At 41.5% G+C, this 10,497-nt stretch overlaps 1 protein-coding gene across 1 annotated transcript in view; it reads left to right on the top strand.

The window, feature by feature from the left end:
• Positions 1 to 10,497, top strand: part of LOC140312076 (cytochrome b-c1 complex subunit 10-like) — a 61,057-nt gene that overhangs the window by 21,098 nt on the left and 29,462 nt on the right. The window lies entirely within an intron of this gene.

A 10,497-nucleotide genomic window follows, 5' to 3' on the forward strand; every position in this document is an offset into this window, starting at 1 on the left:
AGATATACCGTCACTGATTCTTTTTAACGTTGGAGATGAGAGTTTTGCCGTACATTCAGACCGCTGACTGATAACTATTGTAAAAGAACAGCTTTGATCTGAAAGGCTGTTTGTGATTTGGAGCTTTGTTGAACTGCTTAACTTCCAGTTTGCTTTCTTAGAAGGTTAAATGGTCTCAAATTGAAACAGACTGTTACTTTGTGGCCTTGTCCGGGTGGCGCTGTGCTTGTCATGTTACATGTTTCCTGACCGTTGTATTGTGCAGTGTGGGGCTGAGGACAGTGCAGCGTCAAGGGCAACAGTGTGCCTTAAGAATTGGAAAAGCTCATTGCTTTTTGCCAAATTATTTTTACTGAAAACATTTTCGCTGCATTTCTGATTTAGAACAATGGAATTGGCTTTCTTAAACAAATGAGCTGTCTCTTATCACCTTCCATGGCTCCACAACTGGTGTGTCTCCAGCCTCAGCCCCAGACTAAGGTTACTCTGACACAGGCTACACTGAAGCAGTCTGAACTTCAATGCAAATGTTTTTTTTTGTTGTTTTTTTCCCCCCCAAATTGACCTCGATATGTTATTTTTCCTGCACTGTTATCAAATATCCTTGCTGAATCTATCTGAGAAAGCCGCAAAACAAAGAGTGAGATACCACGGTTTATTGTAATAATCAAACAAAGCTGGATAGGGTGACTGTTATTATGGCAGCAGGAATGGACTGCTTGCTTTGCTTCGTCATTTCGCTGCACACCTGATTTCTTGTGCCGTTTTCCATCAGGCTGTTGATCCACAGCAAGCCGAGCACAGCATATGCAGTACGGCACTATGCGCAGCGTGGCTCTGGCACTTCCACAGGCAGCCCTGGGTCCTTCAGAGAGGCAGGCTTCTGTCTGTTGGCTGCTCTGAGCCAAGAGAGGACAGTTTGCACTTGGAGTCTTGCTCAGTCTCTGGGGAGACAAAGGTTGGCATACAGGCAGGAGGATTAAACACGGGTGGTTGGGGAAGGCTGAGTGTTGTTTTCAGGGATGCATTTAGGAAGCCCGGGTGATGGAGCAATGTTTGCTGAGCAATGGTTCAATGTTGGTTCGCCAAACTAGGAATTGCATAGCCACAATAAGAAATGTAATTCAAAGGAGGTTACCACGGATTTCCGGAAATGCAACAAAGAGACTGTTGCTGATCTCTTTTGTTAATAAGTACTACTCAGGTGGAAAATACACTGCTATGCATTGGGTTTAAGTGTCTGCTCAGTTTATGGTATCTGTCTGTCTTTTCCTGTCTGGTTCGTACCAATATTCAACTAAATAGCCCCTCCAAAAAAAACAAAACAACTAACATTTCCATTGTTGTAAGGTGGCTGTGGCCAACCTTTTTCTCCACCTGTTATTGATCCAGTGAATTGTTTGTCGGAGGAAAGGAAGCCACTTGGGATTCAGTCTTATTCAGAGTGTAATGTTTTTGAAAGGGGTGGGAAAAGCACAGGGGGAAGGGTTGTATGGTCTCTTACTTTCTTCTCCCATCGCTCTCCCCCTCTCTCGAGTCAAGTCTCCATCTTTGCTGCAGACTGGCCTTTGATCAGAGATCATACACCCCTCGCAGGGGAACTGACGAGAGAGAGCGGATGAGCTATAGAGGATGAGACACTCAGTTTATAGTCACCTGAAACCAATTTTAGGATACATTCCACGATTTCATACTGTGATTCCCACTTATTTTCGGCACGTGCAAAGGATGCGAGTCTGAGGCGGCGAGAGGAAATGGTCCACATTTTGGTTCGTCCAGCCTCACTATCCCTCTAATGTGTAAAAGACGGGCATGTTGACAGACAGCTCAAAGGGTCCCCCAGCGTAGCGCTATAAAACTGCCTTTTTTTCAGCTTCTGCGATTGTAACAAAAGCACTTTGCGAAAAGGCCATCTTGAATTTTCTTTTGTCCACTTTTATGTTATGATGGTTATCACCATTTATTTTCTTTTTTCTTTTTTTTTTTTTCGTCCCTGGCGATGTTCTTTCGTTTCTGGTTTTTCAGTGCTGGTGATTATTTAAATGCAAAACAGAAATAAATAAGAATTATGTTTATCATTGAAACATATATATATATATATATATATATACACACAGAGAAAAGTCGTTTTGATTTTCTTGAAAAAGAAACTTGTATAACAGTTGCAAAGCTTTCTGAGAAGGCTGTCTGTGCTGAATGTTAAACATGCAGTGTTTGTATGTGCCGCGGATTCTCTGCATTCACACCCCGACAGTGTGGGGAACGGCTGGATCTGGTATCCTTACAGAGCTTAAATGATTATGAAATGACCGTAGCTTACAGTCGCAAATCAGTACAGAAATGTCTTTTTGGCCTTAACGTCCATGACAAATAAATCATTACTGCGGTAGAGTAATACTGATCATAGTAAGCACTTCAGTAAATGGTTTAACTTGGGAGAAAACAAACAGGCTACTATTTATAGATTAAGAGGTAACTGTGATCATTATAAATGATTCAATTCAGAGGGTTTTTTTTTTCTTCCCTGGTAAAGATTTTTAAAATGGCAGAATGTGACCCGGTTGTTAAATCTGGACATTTAAATCTACACTGCTTCACATAAGGCAAACAAACTGCTGACCTACATGTTTCCCTCTTTCTGTATTTTTCAACCTATTTCTTGTTGCTGAGCTGTCCACACCCCTCTCCGTGTATCACAAATGTATCCAAGTGGCAGAATACTAGCTCACTACTCAGTGAATGGACTGCAGCCATACCGTGTAACATACTGTAATGGATGTTTATACCTACAGAGGGCAGCAGACTGTTTTCCCCTTAAGTGAGTCGGTGTGGATATTTAAATAACCCTTATTTTTGAAAAGTTGAATACTTCTTTGCATATTTTTTTTTTCCTTGTGTTAGTCTGTATCTTTTGGAAGCTGCAGGGGTTAAAATTGGTGATTTTTGTTTTCAGAGAATTTGCACTTTTTTGGCTATGGAAAGTAATAGTATTGTATTTGAGACCACTAAATCCACGCAGTCTAAACCATATAATTCCATTTTGTGTCCTTTTGTTTGTCCCTTTTTTTTTTTTTTTAAATATATCCAAAAATGTCTGGCATCTGGTTGTCTGGTTTAAAGAATATAAAAAAAATCTTTCTATTAAAAACAATGGTTGCAAAGTTTTGTGTGAATCTTTGTTTCTTAACATGCTCAGACACACAGTTTGAGTGGTCTTAGTGACCTTTTTGAGCCGTGACACCCCCACAATGATCCTGTTACTGGCCGCGACCCCAATTAGAGACTTCCTAGCACACTCTGTCGCCTATTCTTTAAATAAATGATACATTATTGCACAAATTTAGTAGTTTTCGTGATATTCAAACTTTTTTTTCTTCTCAACAATGTCGTGACCCCCAGAAATTGTCTTGTACACCCTGTGTTCTAGTTCTAGTGTTCACCATGTCGCATAACTGTGTCAAATAAGCTCATAAAGTTACAAGAGTGGTCGACATAACATAGCGTTTTTCATCACAGTAACATCAACACCACCAAATCAAACCTAAAAAAAAACCAAAAACCACGATGTAACCTTTACAAAGGTATGTAATCCTATAGAGCAGTGTTGTTACTCTTGGGGATTACGTGATTTTGATGAGTTTTTGTTTTCTGGACTCAGACATGAGCTGCCTTTTTTAAAAAAAAAAAAAACAGTTCTCCAGATTAACCAGAAGATGGCAGTATTATCTCTGCTATAATCCTGCAAACATGCAGGCAGGAATCCCGTCTCTTGCATTCACCCGATTCAACTGTTTATCGAGCCTGACAGCACAACGCGTGCATTTCTCTCGCATGCGCGCGCACTAACAGTGACGTTCAAATCATACCTCACGAGAACCAAAAACACAGGTAAATAAATAAAGCGCAGCACAGGCGATCAAGAATTGTCATCACTGTGTTTTGACCCGGCATATAGTTGGATCTGAAGAGCTTTGATTTGGTTTCAAAAGATACTTGTGTGGAGGTGAGGCCACCTATGCTGCCTCCGGACTTCTTCAGATTCGCAGAAGAAGTCCGGGGGCAGACTACAACCACAGGCTTGTTGTCACCCTGTCTTCCTGTTTGTCTCAGCCTGCTCCCCTGAGGCGATCCAGCGGGGTGACAGAGGTCATAGAATAGCTCATTAACCCCACCCCAACAGCCCACACATTGCAGCAGTCTTCAGGCCTTGCCTGCACTCACACACATTTTATAATGCTCCACTAATAGCGGCTAAGTAGACTTAAACCCGCTCTGTATGAGTATGCTTTCAGGGCTGCAGATGAGAAATACATGCGTCTTTCATGTAGCAATGCTTGTCCTGATAAATGGGCAATGCTGTCATTTTGACTGTTTGCATGAAAAACAGCCACTTTGACTTTTTCTTATTGTAGAACCAACTTTCCACACTTGTGACAAAACCACACTGAGCTAAAGATGGTTTATCCAGCCATCTTGAACCTGTTGTCCAGATGTTTTTGGGCTCCAGGTCATTAATTGTTATGTTTATAAGGTGTCTAAAAACACAGTGGGATATGGTGTTATTTTCCATGTTCAGACACCATTGTTGCAGTCAAAACATATTGGATAAGAGGAGGAGCAGCAGCACTTCGGGGGCCAGGAGATGCCTGGGAGCTGTTGTCTGGCCTCTCTTGTGATATTATTCCCTCAGTCTGTGCATGCAAACATGCACAGAATCCGTGCGCGTGTACACATGCGTGTGCAACTATTTCTGCCTGCGTGTTGTGCACATGAGCGAGCATCATTAGCATGCACACTAAACGAGCCTCTCGATTCCCGAGCGTTTGGAGACGGGCTGCCATGTGAAGGGGGGAAAAAAAAAGAGGCAACACTCACATTTTAGCCTAAGCTTCACCATCACACACCCTTCTCCTGGGATATAAAATGCCCCTGCCTCTGCACGCCGTGGGACATGAGTTTCATCCAAACTAGCTGCCGTCCTCAATAAAGCCCACGTGAGCAATCTCTGCAGTATAGATTTCCAGTCTCTCTCGAGGTATATTTTGCTCAGATCAGGTGCTTAAATTGCTCAATATGACAACAATTAGGGAGTGTGGAAGACATGTGTTCTTTCTTATGTTGATAAGGGACATTGACCCTTAACCTGTGCACCCCTGTCGTCCCCCTCACCACCACACCCCATCCGTCCCATATGCCCCCAGCCAACACAACCCCCCCTCCTCCCACCTCACCCTGTTCCTCACTCTGTCCAGCTCCCATCAGGAGAGATCGAGGGGGGATTGGACAGACTTGGAGCCTTGCCTCTGGCCATCTCTCCTCCTCCCCAGAGAGCTGAGGACTGAGGTGCCTTTAAACCACTGCGGCAAAAACCCTACCAAAACCCTGCAGTCATTAATATGCAAAAATGCAAATGAGTAGGTAATTAAGAACCGGAGCTCTCTGGAGGCTCTTTGATTGCTAATGAATTCTAATCTGCAAAGAAAGGGGGGAGGGGAGGAGAAAAAGAGATGAAAGAAATAGAGAAAACAACGAAAAAGAGAAGCTTCAACCTGCGTTTTTTCATAACCATAAGTTTTCATATCTGATTTTCCTTCCCACCTGAGAGCTATAATCTAAATAATTAGCTCAGGTAATAGACACAGCTATACAATAATAGCAATGCAGTTTGAGAATATTTCAGGAATTTTAAAATGTGTGATGAACAGCCGTCAAAACATTGCGTTTGACGATGTATTTGTTGCTATTTTTTTCAAAGTAAATCCCCCAGAAAAAGAAGATTATACAGATGATGCGAGTGTCAATAGGCAGAAATCTGCTTGCAGTGGACACATTGGAGTCACCTTGTAGATATAGCTAATTAGATGAGAACATGACAAGCATTCAGACACTTCTGACTAGCAGCTATCAAAGAAAATAAAAGGTCAGATATCTCAACAGTGTGTTCCTTGCTGCAATAGCAGCTGTGAGCTGAAGTAAAGGAGATGTCATTTCATCACTTTTGTAAGCCATAACACATCCCCACTTCCACTCTAACTCATTCACCCTGTCACTCTCTCGCACACACATGCACACGCATGCACACACTGCTGTTATTGTTGTTGCACTGCTCCCACGACACCAACAATCTCCGCTTCCCTCCCCCACACAGGCTCGCATCTATCTCCCTTTCACTCCCTCTCTTTCCACTCCTGTCCTGGGCAGCCCTGACATGCCTACTTCAATTGATTTAGAGTCAATTCAGCCTCTGATCTGATTGTTATCATGTGACTTTTCGCACACCTCCCTCTCGATATATGACTACTGTATTATTTTCAGAGTGGAGCAAGAGATTATTTTTTTCGACAGAGGTAGCCTTACTCCTCTCTTCTTTCCACTCTCCCTGTTTGCTTGCGACTATCTCTGAGTCTTACTCATTCTATGTTTCCAACTTCCTTTTCATCTATCGAACCCTCCATCAAAAAAAAAAATTGAAAATCTACCTCAACCATAGCCCCCAATCTGCTTTTTTCCACACCTCGACTGCCGGGTGGTGGGTGTCTCAATTGTCCAGCTTTGTAAACAGGAAGCCGGTGTTCTGTTCAGCGTACCTGAAGCGTGGGTGGCAGAACAAGGGTACCCATACAACTACACAATAATGGGAATCCAAGATGGTAGGGAGGGGTCCCATAAAATCACCAGAGAGAACAGAGGAAGGCAGGAAAGTCATTGTCAAATGAGAGCAGACAGAAGCCAAAAAAACATTGTTGATTCAGTTTTTCCTTTAGTAAATAGATTGTTGATTTGCTTTTGTGTTTGTCTGTCTGTATTGGATCCTCTCTAGAACTATGGTGTACGGGAGGATTAATGTCACGGACAATCCCTCAAACTCATTTTCTTTTGAACCGTGGAGCTTGGTGGGAATTACAGTTTGAGGATAAGGGAGAAGGACACTGCATTTTCCACAGACAATGGTCCCATTTGTGATGAAGTGAAATCTTGGTTCGTCGTGTTCCTTGTTTGAATTCAGAAAGATGTGCTCATCTAACTTGTTCCAAAACAATTGGTGTGTTTCTCTTAAGTTGTCCAACTACCGCGGAGCACGGATAGCATAACCTTGTGGGTTATTGTCCTCTTTAAAATCACCCTCCCCACACCTCCCTGTTGTTTAACATGTTGGAATTCTGTGTGAGTTTTGGTATTTTTCTGCCAGGCAAGCTGTAATAGGGAGAAGAAGCTTGACGGGAGTCAGTTTATCACGAGCACAGAGAGCACAACAGATAGATTCCCCCTGTCTCCTCCCCTTCAGCACAGATAGACTCGGAGCATGGGCACTCAGCCAACACTATCAATCTATCCGCTCCTACCCTCGGCCTCTAACTCTTATTGGAGGACAGCTTCCAAAGGGGCAAGAAAGCATGAATCATAGCCCGGCTATGAGAAGCTGTTACGCCTCTAAATACATGTGTTGTGGCTGAAAATCACTCGCCATTAATGACAGTCTGGCAAGTGATTGTCGCAGCCCTGTAACAAAGTTGCAGCATTTAGGAGGGGCTGAGGCTCCACAGGGAGAGGGATTGTTGGTCTTGGCCTAGTTTTCTTGTCTGATCAGAAACCTGTGCACCTCTGCCCTTCCCCCACCCAAACCTAAGCCTCTACTATTACAAGCTGAGAGGGGCTCTGTGTGGAGCGAGGTGAGCAGCTTGCCTCACCGCTGAGCTCTGTGTGTGTCGTGCGTGCCGCCTATATAGTGCATTTACAGGCTTATCCTTGTGTGTGATATAACCCGGTGATGTGGTCTAGCCTGCATGACAGGCTTCCTACGAACTATAGCAGCAATCAGACAGCTATTTGACAGGAGGTATGAGCTGCCACATTCAAAGGTTGCATATGTCATGATAATACGCTATGATGCAGGATTTCCCCCTTTGTTTGCTCTCTGCCAAGCATTTGTTGATTTAAAAAAAAAAAAGATCCAAAGAGGATTATGCAATTAGTGCACGTTATTACAGATTATCACAGGCAGTTGTTTCTTTTTGAGAAATTATGTAATTCAACATACATGTACATAGACAGAATATTTCATTAGTATGCACAAATATATGACCGTTTAGTACCAATGTGCCAAACATATGCTAATTATCTGTGTGCATCTGTTATTAATTACAGATATGAAACTGGGAATGGCTCGAAGAAATCGTCAAGGGCCCGTCTGACACCCCTGCTACTCATTCAGCCTTTAAGAATCCATTGTACTGTGAATGTATTTCAAGATTAGAAATGACATATTTGTGCATTTTTTTTGTCCTTCCTGCATGATGATGCCATGTGCTTTAAGGTTACTACGTGACAGATTAGCCATAGTTACTGTGGAGAGTAAAACGCAATTTGAGCATAAAATGGAGCTTTTAGGGGTCACTATCTGTTCTTTTATGTCCAAGACAATTGTAAAACAAACTAAATAGTGGATGGCAGCGCTATAATTTTGACATATTCCAGGCGGAACCAGTTATTTTGTAACAGCTGAATATAAAATTGGATTCCTCAGTATCAGGAAGAACACATTAAATCAGCTCTTGGCTTAGCTTAAAGCAGAAAGTGGTGCCATCCCACTGTAAATCACGTACATATAAAATGTGTATGACGTTAACGGTCCGAGAGAAGATAATTTTTCAAAACACATTTCATACGCCGCATTGTCCAATCCTCAGCTGCCTGTTCAACAATTTGTCTCTGTTCAGCCATGTGTCACCGTTAGATGCAGTGTCTTCACTAAGGTGAAGATCCTCGGTCTATATGTTTTTTCAGTTCTTTTTCTTCCGGCCCCCTCCCTCTCTTCAGACTGGCTGCCCTTGTACATGCTCTCCATGTCAGACCCAGCTGTTACTACAAACTACTTGGAGAGCTTACAAGCCTCATTGCAAATACTAACAACAGCACTATTCTTACTCAAGGCCGAACGTCGATTGGAAAAAGCAAGAATATGAGAGATTCTTCTGACTCCGCAAGATGTTTGTTTCCCTGAACAGATGTTTCCATCTGTTCAAATCTCATCTTTTGGTAAATACATTCCAAGATACAGGGATTCTATATAGGTGTTGCCTGACAAAAAACTTAAGATGACCATCTGTTGATCATTGAGATTACTTTCTAATGCTACGGCTGTTTTCACTTTTTTTTTCTTTTTCTCTCTTCTTCTTCTTGTCTGTACGTCTGTGAGTGGCATACCTGTGTAACCAAATGTGAATGTGTGCATGGTATGTTTGTGAAGGTATTTATGGCCCATATGTGCGTTTGTTCCTCGCTGTAACCCCATTACATTCCTAAGACGGTCCACAAAACTAATTAATGTTCTGTGCCAAGGCTTTTCTTTCACCCACGGGACACTCAATGGATTATTTACCTATATGTCCTATTGACAGCAAATCCCCCTTCCCGTGCTTTAAGGCTTCGGGGTGGATAATAACACTAAGACGCTGTGTATAATTTGCATTTGCCATGTCTTACATTGATAGAGCTCACACCCAAAGCATGGGCATCTTGCCCATACTGCAACTCACATGATAGCCTACTAGAGTTGCTTCAGCTTTTATAAAAGTTGATAAGCAATGACTCTGTGTTGAGAAAAAAAAAAAAAGTGTTTTCAGTATTTGAATTTCTTTTATCAATATATATATATATATATATATATATATATATATATATATTTATATATGGCACGATAAATGCGTGATAATAACTATTTATAACTATAATAACTATATTATAGTTAATAACTATTTATATATATAAATATATATATATATATATATTTTTGTAATATATATAATTTCTCTTTGTGTTTCTCGATAATATTACCCAGAAGGTATGTGTATATGTTATGGTAACTAGACAGGAAAACAGAGAAGGGTCATCTAAACTTCCCTTCTCTTTGACAAGGTTTGCCCTCAGGTTAAATACAACAGCTGTCTAACATCTACATAAACTTTTAAAATGCAAGGTTATTGTGTGCTTTCAGGTGAGTGCAACAACACTGAGGGAGTGCTGTGCATGTTGAATAAAGGCAGAGTAACATGTGCAAGACGGTCGTCTAAACTTATTCCATTTTAAGCGTAGCGTCATAATCATGGTTGCTGAACCACATGTTAATTTCTAACATAAATCTAATAGTCTTGTGCACCTCATAAAATGAGAAATTTAATATTGCAGGCAAATTCATGCAGTGTGTCCTCACTGCTTGAACTGTTTTCCCTGAACTATTTCTCTTGCCCCCCTTCTCTGTGATCCTATACTCTGCCCTCCCTCTTCTTCATTCTGCTATGGAGAAGGCAGTTACTAGGGGTATGTTGGTCTTATGTTTGCCAGTTCATTCTCAAACGAACAGAGTAAATGAAAGGCAACACAGAAACTGGAATAAAAATCATTGTTATTATTGTTATTCATTAACACTTCTAATGTGATTCATTTGCTGGTAATATGACATACATCTGCTGTTTAAGTTTTTTGCTATTATATGATATA

This window comes from Leuresthes tenuis, unplaced genomic scaffold (genome assembly GCF_036924035.1).
Source record: "Leuresthes tenuis unplaced genomic scaffold, fLeuTen1.0.hap1 SCAF_7, whole genome shotgun sequence".
NCBI classification, from domain to species: Eukaryota; Metazoa; Chordata; class Actinopteri; order Atheriniformes; family Atherinopsidae; genus Leuresthes; species Leuresthes tenuis.